This window comes from Nicotiana sylvestris, chromosome 5 (genome assembly GCF_000393655.2).
Source record: "Nicotiana sylvestris chromosome 5, ASM39365v2, whole genome shotgun sequence".
Lineage (NCBI taxonomy): Eukaryota > Viridiplantae > Streptophyta > Magnoliopsida > Solanales > Solanaceae > Nicotiana > Nicotiana sylvestris.
This window is the reverse complement of record NC_091061.1, coordinates 73,861,705-73,877,745: the sequence shown is the minus strand read 5'-3', so window position 1 is coordinate 73,877,745 and position 16,041 is coordinate 73,861,705.

Below are 16,041 nucleotides of genomic sequence, written 5' to 3'. Positions count from 1 at the left end.
CGAGGACGTGCACGTGGTGTAGCCGGAGCACCCGCACGAGCTACCACCTAGGTGCCACCAGCAGTTCCAGCTGGAGTCCAAGCACCTAATACGCCTACTGCTACTACTACTCCAGCGCTCCAGGAGACTCTTGCGCAGTTCATGAGCATGTACACCACCCTGGCTCAGGCAGGGTTGCTTCCCATTGCTGCAGCTACATCTCAGGCTGGGGGAGGAGCACAGACTCCCACCGCCTGCACTCCTGAGCAGCGAGTGCATGTTGATCAGGTCCCAGAGATATTCCTGTACAGCCTGTAGTCCCAGATCAGCTCGAGGATAGGGAAATGACTTTCGAGGACGAGCAGTTGAGGCTTGAGAGGTTCAAGAAGTATAAGCCTCCTGTATTCAGTGGTCTAGCATCAGATGATGCCCTGGGATTTCTAGATGAGTGCAACCGTATTCTCCGTACCATGGGTATATCAAGATCGAGCGGGGTTTCCTTCACTACCTTTCAGCTTCGAGGAGCCACCTATGAGTGGTGGCGTACATATGAGTTAGACAGCCCGGATGAGGCAGCTTCCCTGACTTGGACTCAGTTTTCAGATATGTTCCTGAGAGAGTATATTCCTCAGAGCTTCAGGGATGCCTGGTGCGCAGAGTTTGAGCATTTGCGCCAGGGTACTATGACTGTCTCGGAGTATGTTGTCCGTTACACTAGCTTGGCTAGACATGTCCCAACCTTGGTTTCTACTGTTCGCGAGAGGGTTCGCCGGTTTATTGAGGGGCTTATTCCCAGCATCAGGTCTAGCATAGCTCATGAGTCGGAGATGGATATTTCTTATTAGCAGGTGGTGAGAATTGCTAGGAAGATATAGGGTGTGCATGCTAGGGATAGAGATGAGAGGGAGACCAAGAGGTCTCGAGAGTCAGGCCATTATTTTGGTACCCGTGCTCCAGCTACAGTTCGTCATGGTATGGATTATATGAGTCTCCCCGTTCATTTAGCTCTTCCAGCAGCCAGTGGCATTCCAGCTCCTCCTAGGCCTCAGGAGCCTTATTATGCACCTCTAGTATCTAGCACACCTCTTATGTGGGTTTCTTTCAATGGTCAGTCCAGCAAACCTAGCCCGAGCCAGTCACATCCTCCACGTCCTCCCGGAGCTTGTTTTGAGTGTGGTCACACATGCCATATAGTGAGGTATTGCCCCAGACTTAGGAGGGGTGTACCTCCACAGACTTCTCAGCCACATCGTGCCCCGCAGAGTTCTCAGGCTATGGTTACAGCTCCAGTTGCTACCCCACCTGCTCAGCCAGCTAGAGGTTGGTCGGGGAGGTAAAGGTCGCCCTGGAGGGGGAGGCCAGGCTAGATACTATGCCCTTCCTGCCCGTACCGAGGTTGTCGCCTCTGATTCTATCATCACGGGTATTGCCCTGGTTTGTCATAGAGATGCATCGATTTTATTCGATCCAGGCTCTACCTATTATTATGTGTCTTCTTATTTTGCCCCACATTTGGGTGTATCTCGGGATTCTTTGAGTTCCCCTGTTTATGTTTCAACTCATATAGGAGATTCTCTTATTGTGGACCACATTTATCAGTCGTGTGTGGTTGCTCTTAGTGGTTTGGAGACCAGAGCCAATTTGTTATTGCTCAGCATGGTAGATTTTGATGTTATCTTGGGCATGGACTGGTTGTCGCCCCATTATGCTATTCTTGATTGTCACGCCAAAACCGTGATGCTGGCTATGCTAGGTGTACCGTGAGTAGAGTTGAGGGGTAGCTTAGATCATACTTCCAGTAGAGTTATTTCATTCCTTAAGGCTCAGTGTATGGTTCAAAAGGGGTATGACGCGTATCTAGCTTATGTGAGAGATGTCAGTATTATTACCCCTACAGTTGATTCAGTCCCAGTAGTATGGGATTTTCTTGATGTGTTTCCAGTTGATCTTCCAGGCATGCCGCCCGATAGAGATATTGATTTTGGCATTGATCTGTTGACGGGAACTCAGCCCATTTCTATTACTCCATATCGTATGGCCCCTTATGAGTTGAAAGAATTGAAGGATCAGTTACAGGAATTGCTTGATACGGGTTTTATTCAGCCCAGTATATCACCTTGGGGTGATCCTGTCTTGTTTATGAAGAAAATAGATGGTTATATGCGTATGCGCATTGATTATCGCCAGTTGAACAAAGTTACAATGAAGAACCGGTATCCCTTGCCTCGTATTGATCATTTGTTTGACCAACTTCAGGGTGCACGAGTGTTTTCTAAGATTGACTTGCGTTCAGGTTACCATCAGTTGAAGATTCGGGAGCCAGATATCCCGAAGACTGCTTTCAGGACTCGGTATGATCATTATAAGTTCCTTGTTATGTCATTTGGGCTGACCAATGCCCCAACAGCCTTTATGTATTTGATGCACAGTGTGTTCCGGCCATATCTTGACTCGTTCATCATTGTTTTTATTGATGATATTCTAGTATATTGCCAGAGTCGGGAAGATCATGAGCAGCACTTGAGGACAGTGCTTTAGACTTTGAGGGAAAAGAAGTTATATGCAAAGTTCTCGAAATGTGAGTTTTGGTTGGACTCCGTGGCATTCTTAGGCCATGTGGTATCGAGTGAGGGTATTCAGGTGGATCCGAAGAAAGTGGAGGTAGTGCAAAGTTAGCCTAGACCATCCTTAGCTACAGAGATCCGTAGTTTCGTTGGCTTGGAGGGTTATTACCGTCGATTTGTTGAGGGGTTTTCATCTATTGCAGCTCCTATGACTAGGCTGACCCAAAAGGGTGCTCCGTTTCAGTGGACGGAAGAGTGTGACGCGAGCTTTCAGAAGCTCAAGACAACTTTGACTTTAGCCCCAGTTTTGATATTGCCTTTAGGTTTGGGGTCTTATACTATCTATTGTGATGCCTCGAGGATTGGCCTTGGAGCGGTGTTGATGCAGGATGGTAGGGTGATTGCCTACGCATCCAGACAATTGAAGGTACATGAGAAAAATTATCCTGTCCATGATCTCGAGTTAGCTACTATTGTTCATGCCTTGAAGTTCTGGCGTCATCATTTGTACGATGTGCCTTGTGAGATTTATACTGATCACCGGAGTTTGTAGCATCTATTCAAGCAGAAGGATCTTAATTTGCGTCGGAGGAGGTGGTTAGAGCTACTGAAGGACTATGATATCACTATTTTGTATCATCTAGGCAAGGCCAATGTGGTGGCCGATGCTTTGAGTCGCCGAGCGGAGAGATTGGGGAGTCTGGCTTATTTACCAGCTGCGGAGAGGCCCATGGCAATGGATGTTCAGGCCTTAGCTAGCCATTTTGTGAATTGGATCTTTCGGAGCCTAGTCGGGTTCTAGCTTGCGTGGTTTCTTGGTCTTCCTTGTTTGATCGTATCCAGGAGCGTCAGTTTGATGACCCTCATTTGCTTTTCCTCAAGGACAAGGTTCTGCATGGCGATGCTAGAGATGTGACTATTGGTGATGACGGGGGTATGAGGATGCAAGGTTGGATATGTGTACCTAATGTTGATGGGCTTGGGGAGTTGATTCTAGAGGAGGCCCATAGTTCGCGGTATTCCATTCATCTGGGTGCCGCAAAGATGTACCAAGATTTGAGGCAACACTATTGGTAGAGGCGGATGAAGAAAGATATAGTTGGGTTTGTAGCTCGGTGCCTCAATTGTCAGCAGGTGAAGTATGAGCACCAAAGACCGAGTGGGTTGCTTCAGCAGATAGAGATTCCTGAGTGGAAGTGGGAGCGGATGACCATGAACTTTGTAGTTGGGCTCCCATGGACTTTGAGAAAGTTCGATGCCATTTGGGTTATTGTGGATCGGCTGACCAAGTCCGCGCACTTCATTCCTGTGTGTACTACCTATTTCTTGGAGAGATTGGCAGAGATTTATATCCAGGAGATTGTTCGTCTGCATGGTATTCTAGTTTCCATCATTTTAGATAGAGGTACTCAGTTCACATCACGGTTCTGGAGGGCCGTACAACATGAGTTGGGTACTCAGGTGGAGTTGAGCACATCATTTCACCCTCAAATGAACGGATAGTCCGAGCGCACTATTCAGATTCTTGAGGATATGCTACGTGCGTGTGTGATTGAGTTTTGAGGGTCTTGGGATCAGTTCTTGCCATTGGCGGAGTTTGCCTACAACAACAACTATCAGTCCAATATTCATATGGCACCGTATGAAGATTTATATGGTAGGCAGTGTAGATCCTCGGTGGGTTGATTTGAGCTGGGTGAGGCTAGATTATTTAAATACAGACTTTGTTCAAGATGCTTTGGAGAAAGTTAAGGTGATTCAGGATACACTCCGTACAACCCAGTCCAGACAGAAGAGTTACACGGACCAGAGGGTTCGTGATGTTTCCTATATAGTTGGTGAGCGAGTTCTGCTTTGGGTTTTGCCTATGAAGGGCGTTATGAGATTTGGGAAGAAAAGGAAGTTGAATCCAAGGTTTATTGGTCCTTTTGAGATATTGCAGCACGTTGGGGAGGTTGCTTATGAGCTTGACTTACCTCCCAGCTTGGCAGGAGTTCATCCGGCATTTCTTGTTTCGATGCTCCGGAGGTATCATGGTGATCCGTCGCACGTGTTGGATTTCAGTTCAGTCCATCTGGACAAGGATCTATCTTATGTTGAGGAGCGAGTGGCGAGATTGGACAGGCAGGTTTGAAAGCTGAGGTCAAAGAACATTGCATCGTTGAAGGTTCAATGGCGAGGTCATCCAGTCGAAGAGGCGACCTGGGAGGCCGAGCAGGATATGTGCAGTAGTTACCCTCATCTTTTCACTAATTCAGGTATGTCTCTATGCTCGTTCGAGGACGAACGAATGTTTAAGTGTACGAGGATGTAATGATCCGGCTGGTCGTTTTAAGAATTAACACCCCGATCCCCTATTAACTTCTTTCCCCGTGTTTATTTCTGCTATTGTGAGTTGACGGGAGGATTTATTTGGAGTTTCGGAGAATTTTGGGACACTTAGTCCCTAAATGAGAGTTTATGTTTTAGAATTTGGACCGTAATCGGAGTAGTGTGAAGACGACCTCAGAATAGAATTCTGTTGGTTCCGCTAGCTCCGTTGGGTGATTTCTGGCTTAGGGGTGTGTTTGGATTGTGTTTTGGAGGTCCGTAGCTTATTTAGGCTTGAAATGCCAAAAGTGGAATTTTGAAGTTTCCAGTTCGATAGTGAGATTTTGATCTAAGGGTCGAAATAGAATTCTGGAAGTTGGAGTAGCTCCGTAGTGTTGAATGTGATGTGTGTGCAAAATTTCAGGTCATTCGGACGAGGTTTGATATACTTTTTGATCGAAAGCGTAATTTGAGAGTTTTTGGAGTTCTTAGGCTCGGATTCATGGTTAATTCGATGTTTCGATGTTGTTTTAGGTGTTTTGAGGATTAGTACAAGTTTGGATAGTGATATATGACTTGTTCGTGATTTTGGTTGAGGTCCCGGGGGCCTCGGGATGATTTCGGATGGTTAACGGGAAGTTTGGAGTTGAGAGTTTGTAGCTGAAGCTGCTGAGTCCGCTGTCATTATCGCTCATGCTGCTTAGGGACTGCAGGTGCGAGCTCGCAGAAGCAGTTGAAGTACCGTAGATGTGGTTTGAGGCAAAATGGGATTTGACCGCAGATGCGGTCAAGGAACCGCAGAAGTGACACCACATCTGCGGAAAGGAATTCGCAGGTGCGGAAAGTCCCTGTTTAATGAAATGTCGTAGATACAACTTGGTCTTCGCAGAAGCGGGACTGCAGGTGCGGTCCTAGAGCAGCGGATGCGGTTTCACTGGTCAGAAAAAGGGTAGAAACGAGGGTTTAGTTTCAAAACATGGAAAATTGATTTGGGAACTCGTGATTGGTGATTTTGAGAGAGATTTTCACCAGGGTGTTTTGGGTAAGTAATTCTTACTCGGTTTTGAATAATTTTCACGAATCTATGCTTAAATTCATCCTTTAAATTCGAATTTGGGGTGGAAAAATTGGAGAAAAGTTGGAAAAGTTTCTAGACCTAATTTTTGAGTTTAGATTAGGTTTTGATGTCGGATTGGAGTAATTTCTATATATATGAACTCGTGAGAGTGACGATTTCGAATTTGTAAATTTGACCTGATTCCGAGATGTGGGCTCGAGGGGTGTTTTGGTCATTTTACCTAATTTCGCGTATTAGCTTAGAGCTAATTAGTGGAATCAGTTACTTGAAGTTATATTTACATTATGCAATTGATTTGAATAGATTTGGTCCATTTGGAGTCAAGTACTCATGGCAAAAGCGTGGTTTCGACTTGATTTTGAGCCGGTTTGAGGTAAGTGGCTTGCCTAACCTTGTGTGGTGGAAACTCCCTTTAGGATTTGTTATTATTGATATTTGAAATGCCTTGTATGTGAGGTGACGAGTTCATACTTGTGCTAATTGTTGAAAATCCGGTTTTCATTAAGTAATTATAATTGTGTTTCTTTTCCTGTTTATACAACTTGCAATTTAAGCCTGTTGTTAGCTTAAGGAAGCATGTCTAATTGACTTAGTTGTTTTACTTGCTCAAACTGCCTTATTTGGATTATGTGCAGCATGTTAGGCTAATAATACATGTTTTACCTTGGTATGGAATTTGAATTGAATTGTGTATTCTTTGTGTTGTTGTTGTTGTTGTTGTTGTTGTGTGTTTACTTTGGGACTATGAGACGGTATCCCGGGAGATCCCCCTACATATTTACTTTGGGACTACGGATTTGTATTCCGATAGATTCCCCTACACATTTACATTGGAACTACGGGACTGCACCCGGTAGATTCCCTATGTACTGGATATTTACATTTGGGACTACAGATTGGATTTCCGGTAGATCCCTACACATTATGAGTTAGACTACGGGATTGCACCCAGGAGATCCACTAGATATTTATATTTGGGGACTACAAGACGGTATCCTGGGAGATTCCCTAGTTGTTATCTCTATGTTGAGCTGTATTCCTTTTCGTGATTATTTTGTCTCTGTTGTAGTTGTTGTTGTTCTTTATCTACTGTGTTACTTCTTACTATTGCACTTAATTATACTGTCTTATTCTATATTGTTATACCTTGTATTTCATTTAACCTCAGTAGGGCCCTGACTTTCCTCGTCACTACCCGACCAAGGTTAGGCTTGGCACTTGCTGAGTACTGCTGTGGTGTACTCATGCCCTTTCTGCGCATGTTTTTCATGTGCAAATCCAGGTACTTCGACTCAGCCCTACTACCCCTGAGGTGAGGCAATTTTTCAGAGACTTCGAGGTATATCTGCTACGTCCGCAGACTAAGGAGTCCCTTTCTATTCTCTCTTAAAGTATTAGCCCTTCTGTATTTTTCTTTTGTTTAGACATTCTGGAGTTAGATACTTGTAGACATTCAAGAGCTTGTGACTTCATGAGATTCCGGGTTTTGGAAAATGTTGTTCCAGTTAAGAGTTGTATTGTATATGCCGAGCGACATCTTAAATGTTTCATTTTGTTATTTTTCTACAATTTTGCTAGTTTTATTTTGTTATTTTTCTGTTTACGCAATTTGTTAGGCTTACCTAGTCATAGAGACTAAGTACCGACACAACAGTTCACGGAGGGCGAACTTGGGTCGTGTCATATAATTAGGAGGCTACTTGGGCATTTAGTAATGCCACCTTTCTTTGATGTTCTAGATCATGCGATAGTGCTTGATTATAAGACTATCCCCTTTTTAACTCGTGCTTATTCTAATATTCAGTACATGGTGGCTAGGAGGAAGGCGAGGAGTGGACAAAGGTCCAATGCCACCCTACGAGTTGCAGTTAATGAAGTAACTGATGTTACAGGTGAGCACCCGAGGGGTAAAGACATTCCCTCAACTACAACCCATCCTTATTCTACTACTCCTGCTGAGAATGTACAGATTCCTCCTCAAAATGACCTTCCAGTTTCACCTCCAGCCTCAACCTCCGATCCTAGTATGTTGATGGGGACCTTAGGGGAGCCATTCAGATGTTGACTTAGATAGTGGCTTCCCAGGCCCAAGGATTGAATTCCACACCTACTTTCTCTAGCCAGCAAGGGGATTCAGCTAGTTTAAGGCTAAATAGATTTCTTCAGTTAGATCCTCTAGTGTTCACAAGTACTAAGCCTAAGTTGGACCCACATGATTTTATCGATGAGATGCACAAGACTATTCATGTGGTGCATGCCACTGAGATAGAAGTAGTGAACTTGGACTCCTACCACCTAAAAGATGTGGCGCATTCATGGTTTGAATTGTGGGAGGAGTACCGTGAGGAGGGGATCCCTCTAGCAAAGTGGGATGAGTTTGCAGTTGCTTTCACGGATCATTTCTTGCCTGCCGAGACTAGGGAAGCCCATGCCACCGAATTTGAGATCTTGAAGCAAGGTAGTATGAGTATGTTGGACTACCATTTGAAATTTGCTCATTTTTCCTAGTATGTTATTTACATGTTGCCCATTATGGAGGCTAGGGTTCCCCGGTTTGTGCAAGGCCTTTGCCCTTTGGTTATCAATGAGGCCGTTACAACCGCCTTGAATTCTGATATGAACTATGGAAATATGGTCGAATTTTCTCAAGCCACGGAGACTCAAAAATTAAAGAACAAAATAGAGCGAGATGGTAACAAGAATGCCCGGTCCCTGGGAAACTTTAGGGGTTCTTCTAGTGGTGGTAGTGGTGGAAAGGTGATGTTCAGGGGATGGCATTTTGATCAACTCAGTATTTTGCTCAGTCTTCAGAATCAGTGCTCCGCCATCAGGGCCCGAGCAACAACAATGGAGTCGCTTCATCCCTAGTTAGGGAAATAAGGGATCTTATCAGTAGGGTCAGTCAAGCGGGAGATTCCAACCGTAGAAGAGGCCCTCATGCCCTAGGTGTTGAAAGATGCACTTAGGAGTCTACTATATGAACCATGCAGTATGCTATGGCTGTGGTGTTAGGGGTCATATTCATAGAGATTGCCCTTCGTCCCATCAGAGTGCTAGTAGGGGTATGGCGTAACTGGCCAGCTCAGCAGCTACTACATTCGTGGCACCTCCTCCGCTTGAGGTACTCAAACACCCACAGGGCGTGGTAAAGCTAGGGGTGGTGCACAGGGTTCGAGAGGACCCAATAGGTTCTGTGCCATAAGGGGTCACAAGAGTTCAGAGGCTTCTCTAGATGTTGTCACAATATACTTACTGTCCAATCTCAGGATGTGTATGCTCTTGTAGATCCTGGTTTCACCTTATTATGTGTCGCTCCTTATGATGCTATGGGATTCAGGGTAGAACCGGAAAAGCTTTGTGAGCCGTTCTTTATATATACTCCAGTTGGTGAGTCCATTATGACCACACGAGTTTATAAGGATTCTATGGTCACAGTGCATGGTTGAGATACTACGATTGATCTTATTGAATTGGTGATGGTGGAATTTGATATGATAATGGGGATGGACTTGTTACAACCCATGTTTTTGTACGTAAGATTACTTTTCTAAGGCCCCATGAAATTTCTACTCAAAAATCCAAAATCTCGTATTCGGACCTTTTGGATTGATCTGTGCATTACAAAAGTTAAGGAAAAATATTTTTTAGAAGAGCGTGTTTCTGCGGCTAATTATGCGCCTACATAATAACAATGCGGGCCGTATATCTGCCGAAGAGTGAGTCAGTATGTTGGCCAAATTGAGGACAACTATGCGGCCAATTATGTGATCGCATGATCGATATGCGGGCCGCACAGTCATCACATAACCTCCTTGAGATTTTGCATAGGGCAGTTCTGCGGTGCATTATGCGATCGCAAAACAGGTATGCGGACCGCATATTGGTCGCATACCCGGGCAGAGTATCTAGGTCTGAGGGCCACTTTTGCGGTCCCTTTTGCGGGTCGCACATCAATAATACGGTCGCATATGCGACCGCAAATCGAGTCGGGGATCCTATTTTCTAACTTTTAAAATCCGACCCCATTCCGCTAAAATACCCATTAGACACTTTTAAGCTAATATCTACTACACTTAGAGTGAGAGAAAGGGCTCTAGGGGGAGAAAGTGATCCTCACCAAGCTTCTACTCAATCCTTTCCCAAATCTTTGAAGATTATCAAGAACTAGGCCTTCATCCTAAGAGGTAAGAACTTGTGCTCTAACATTCGATTTCGAAATTCTACTAAAATAAGTAATTAACAAATGGGTTCATGGGTTGATTGTCTTGCATATATGTATGATAAAAGGGTATGGGGAAATTGTGAGCTAAGAATGTAACAAATGGGTGTAGGATGATAAAACCTTTTCCATAAAAGACCTTAGAAATTCATAATGCACATTTAGTGTTTGATAATGTGCTCAAGTGAGCTAGAAGCTCGATTATCTCTCTAATTGTTGGTTCAACTTGTAATTCTCATAAAATAGATCGAAGTGGCTAAGAGTTCCAGAATTTATGTAAGAATTTAAGAAAAAGTTCTATTGAGGTATGTAAGGCTATCCCTCTTCTTCTTAGTGTTGAATTCTTGGTGTCCGAATAGTTGGCGTGAGTTCCGGATTGATCATACTAGATGGATTGCATTAATGTGTTTGGTTGACAGACTTTTGTTCCAAAATTGTTCTATGTGTTTACTCTGAAATCATGATAGTTGAAAATGTGATTATGACAAATAAATAAGGGGAAGACTTGAATTGTAACAATGTATCCAAGTGCCAAGAAATAAACTAATAAAAGAGGTGTGTGGTGCCATGTAATGAAAAAATGGAAAGAAATGTGAACTAAGGAATAAGTGAAAAAGGTTATGTCCCAAGTTAGATGGCTTCGCCGATCGGGCCGAGATCGGATGCCATGCTATACACATGGTGGCATATACATTGAATTTCTGATTATCATTATGGAATTGGATATGTCTCACTTGGGATGGTTTAGCCGGTCGGGCCGAGACCAGACTCTGTAAAATCACGGTGGCATTATGGGCTATGGCACTTAGCACTAAAGAATATTAACCTAAAGGAATGGAAAGACTTATTTGAAACCATGTGAACCTTATTAGGTGTTTTCCTTGTAATCTTGTGAAGTACTTATTGATGTTATAACTGCCTTCTTTTTGTTCACTATTCATCCTATTAAGAATTGTGTTTTCCTTATATACTAGTACTATTCGACAGTACTAACGTCCCTTTTACCGGGGGCGCTACATCCTTGAATAGATGTAGGTGGTTCCGTTGCTGATAGTGCCGATCGCAGATAGTGGTGCTCGCTTTCTCTCTTCACAGCTGTCTTGGTGAGCCCCCATTTCTCCCAGGGGTTTTGTAGTTCTTCTTTTGTATAAATTTCCATATTTTGAGGTATAGCCGGGGCCTTGTTGCCGGCATTGTCATTTTGGTCTTTTGTATCCTTAGAGGCTCCATAGATGTTTTTGTGGGTCATGTATGGGTTCCGGGGTGGTCATAGGATCACATTGTATTGTGAAAATTTTCTCCACTAGACTGTCAACTGTATGTACTTTTGGAAACTTAACTATGGCATGTTGTATTTAAGTAAGAATCTAACTAGCAATGTTTATGCATTTATATAACAACTCTCTCTCCCATGTTTAATAGTTGGTGATGCATTACTTCTTCGGATATAAAATGAGTCGGTTAAGGAAGGATAGATTGGCTTGCTCGACCCGGTTCGCTCGGTTGCGCGCCGGTCGCGCTCCCCGATGATTGGGGTGTGACAAACTTGGTATCAGAGCCCAAGGTTTTAAAAGCGTCCTAGGATATCTCGAAGTCGTGTCTAGTATAGCCCTTCTTATCGGTGTGTTTTAGACCACATCTATAAGTACGGGGCTACTTGGAAATATAGGAATAATACCTTTCATTATTGTTCTATATCGTGCGTTAGAGTGGTATGTGAGGTTGCTTTCCTCTAACTCGTGCATTGTTCTATCTTTCAGTAAATGGCACCTAAGAGGAAAGCGAGAACTGGCCAAGAAGCCAATGCCACCTCAGGAGTGGCTGATGATCCCCTACTCGATATTGCGGGCGAGGACAATCGCCCTGCTATCACTCTACCTGGTTCTTCTACTCCAGAGCAGATTACCCCAGTTCCTACACCTATGGAGGATACCACTATCCCTCCCGCCGATATGCCTGCTCCACCCCAGCCCCAGTTTCTGGTTCGGGTATTTCTGATGGGGATCTTAGAGGAGCTATCCAGATGCTGACTCAGTTAGTGGCTTCTTAGAGAGATCAGCTTTTCGGGGAGGATCATTAGGGCCATCCCAGTCTTATGCTTAGTCTTCAGCTAGTGCCCCGCCATTAGGGCACGACCAGCAGTAGGGGAATCGCTTTAGGGCCAGCTAGGGCAGTAGGGGGGTCCCACCATCAGGGCCAATCAGGAGGAAGATTCCAGCAACAGCAGAGGGCCCCATGGCCTAAATGTGGGAGGATACATTCGGGAGTCTGCTACCAAGATATGCCAGTATGTTACGGATGCGGGATGAGAGGCCATATTCAAAGGGATTGTCGTGCATCCCGCCAGGGGGCAGGCAGGGGCACAACTCAGTCATCCAGTCCTACAGCTGCTACATCTTCAGCACACCCTCCAACTCGAGGCTCTCCAGCACCCGTCGGGCAGGGTGCAGCTAGGGGTGGTGCACAGGGTTCAGGAGGACCCAGTCGGTTCTATGCTACGAGTGGTCGTCAGAGTGTAGAGGCTTCCCCAGATGTTGTTGTAGGTATATTGACTGTTCAATCTCATTACGTATATACTCTTATTGATCCTGGGTCTTCTTTATCCTATGTTACTCCTTATGTTGCTACAAGCTTCGGGATAGAACCGGAACAACTTCATGAGCCGTTCTCCGTATCTACTCTGATTGGCGAGTCTATTACGGCTACACGAGTTTATAGGGATTGTGTTGTCATGGTGCGTGGCACGGATACCATGGCCGATCTTATTGAACTGGGAATGATTGATTTCGATGTAATAATGTGAATGGATTGGCTTTATTCATGCTTTGGAAAACTCGATTGCCGAACTAGGATCACGAGGCTTGAGTTTCCTAACGTGCCAACTGTTGAGTGGGAGGGGAATAATGTGATGCCAAAAGGTAGGTTTATTTCTTACCTTAAGTCCACGAAGATGATCAGGAAGGGTGCATTTATCATTTGGTCCGAGTTGCGGACACCACTGATGAGGTGCCTACCCTTGAATCTACGCCAATTATGAATGAATTCCCCGATGTGTTTCCAGACGAGCTCCCTGGGATTCCTCCAGACAGGGAGATCGATTTTGGGATTAATGTGATGCAAGGCACCCAACCTATATTCATTCCACCTTATAGAATGGCGCCAACAGAATTAAAAGAGCTGAAGGAGCAACTGAAGGATCTGCTAGAGAAGGGTTTCATCCGACCGAGCGCGTCGTCTTGGGGCGCACCGGTTCTCTATGTCAGAAAGAAAGATGGGTCACTGCGGATGTGTATTGACTACCGACAACTCAACAAAGTCACAATAAAAGATAAGTACCCATTGCCAAGAATAGATGATTTGTTTGATCAATTTCAAGGTGCTAAGTTCTTCTCCAAAATTGATTTGCGGTTCGGGTATCATCAATTGAAGATAAGAGAGCAGGATATTCCGAAAACAACTTTTAGAACCCGATATGTGCATTTTGAGTTTATGGTAATGTCTTTCGGGCTAACAAATGCCCCAACAACTTTCATGGATCTTATGAACCGAGTCTTCAAGCCGTTTCTTGACACCTTTGTGATAATATTCATTGACGACATCCTTGTGTATTCATGGAATCAGGAGGATTACGCCGACCACCTTAGGGCAGTTCTGCAGACTCTTCATCAGCACCAATTGTATGCAAAATTCCCGAAATGTGAATTTTGGCTTGAATTTATTACATTTCTAGGGCATGTCGTCTCCAGAGAAGGAATTAAGGTAGACTCTCAAAAGATTGCATCGGTAAAGGATTGGCCTAGACCTACCACTCCAACAGAGATTTAGTTTCTTGGGTTTGGTCGGGTATTATAGGAGGTTCGTGGAGGGATTCTCCACTCTTGCCTCTCCATTGACCAAATTGACGCAAAAAGCGACCAAGTTCCAGTGGTCCTATGCTTGTGAAAGAAGTTTCCAAGAATTGAAGTCAAGATTGACTTCGGCGCCGGTGTTGGCCCTACCAGATGGTACATAAGTGTTTGTGGTATATTGCGATGCTTCAAGGATCGGTCTTGTGTGTGTATTAATGCAACATGGAAGGTTATAGCTTATGCTTCAAGGCAACTTAAGAATCATGAAAAGAACTACCCAACTCATGACTTAGAGTTGGCGGCGGTGGTTTTTGCATTAAAAATATGGCGTCATTATCTTTATGGAGTCCATGTGGATGTATTCACGGACCACAAGAGCCTTCAATACATTTTCAAACAGAAGGAATTAAACTTTAGGCAAAAAGGTGGCTTGAGTTACTCAAAGATTATGACATCGACATTCTGTACCATCATGGGAAAGCTAATGTGGTGGCGGATGCTCTTAGTCGGAAATCTATGGGTAGTTTGGCTCACTTGGAAGTAGGTCAAAGGCCCTTGGCCAGAGAGGTTCATGAGTTGGCCAGTTTGGGAGTTCGTCTTATGGACTCTAGTGAAGGGGGAGTGATTGTGCGGAATAAGGCGGAATCATCGCTTGTGGCAGAGGTCAAAGAAAAGCAATACAATGATCCAGTGTTGGTACAGTTGAAGGAAGGGATTCAAAAACACAAGACTACGGCTTTTTCTCTTGGCATGGAAGATGGTATATTACGATACCAGGGGCAGCTATACGTTCCAAATGTGGATGGTCTTCGGGAAAAAATCATAGCAGAAACCCACACTTCTAGGTATTCCGTGCACCCAGGTTCTACGAAAATGTATCATGACCTCAAGGAAGTTTACTGGTGGAATGACATGAAGAGGGGCGTAGCGGACTTTGTGGCAAAATGTTCAAACTATCAACAAGTGAAGGCCGAACATCAAAGGCTCGATGAGTTAGCTCAGAGTATAGAAATTCCAATGTGGAAATGGGAAATGATCAATATGGATTTTGTGGTGGGGTTACCTCACACTCCACGTAAGTTCAACTCAATTTGGGTAATCGTGGATCGACTCACGAAATTGGCACACTTCTTACCAGTTAAATTGTATATCAAGGAAATAGTCAGGCTTCATGGCACTCCCGTTTCCATCATTTCCGATTGAGGGGCCCAGTTCACATCTAATTTCTAGAAGAAGTTTCAGCAAGGTCTGGGTACACAGGTAAATCCCAGTACAACTTTCCATCCATATATTGACGGGCAAACAGAGCGGACTATTCGGACGATTGAGGACATGTTGCGTGCTTGTGTGCTTGACTTCAAATGTAGCTGGGATGATCATTTGCCGCTTATAGAATTTGATTGCAACAATAGCTTCCATGCCAGTATTCAGATGGCACCATTTGAGGCATTGTATGGTAGAAGATGTAGGTCGCTGATTGGGTGGTTCGAGGTTTGAGAAGCCGAGCTGATAGGACCAGACCTTGTGCTTCAAGCCATAGAGAAGGTTAATTATGAAAGAGCGGTTGAAAACTGCTAATAGTCGACAAAAATCCTATTCAGATGTTTGTCGCAGAGACTTAGAGTTCAAGGAAGATGATTGGGTGCTCTTGAAGGTATCCCCATGAAGGGTATCATGCGGTTTGGCAAGAGAGGAAAATTGAGCCCGAGATATGTGTATACGGTGAACTCGGAAGGTCCAATTTCTCGCCATTAAGGTGTATTTGGGGAGTCATATCGATATCTCGAGGCTGCAGGATTGCAGCCAAGTTCTCCCCCTCGAAGTTCATTCACATTCGACCCAACAATGACCCCGAGGGTGGGGAATCACCGAGGTGAGTAAATGGCGTTAGTAGAGTCTAATATCATGTCTAGCCGTCCCATCTCCGTGTCTTTACACTTAATGCATTCTGTACTATGTTGTATTCCCCCTCCTATATAAAGGGGATCCTCACCACTTTGTAAAGGGCTGATGTTGCTCCAATTACTCTACACAAGATCAATA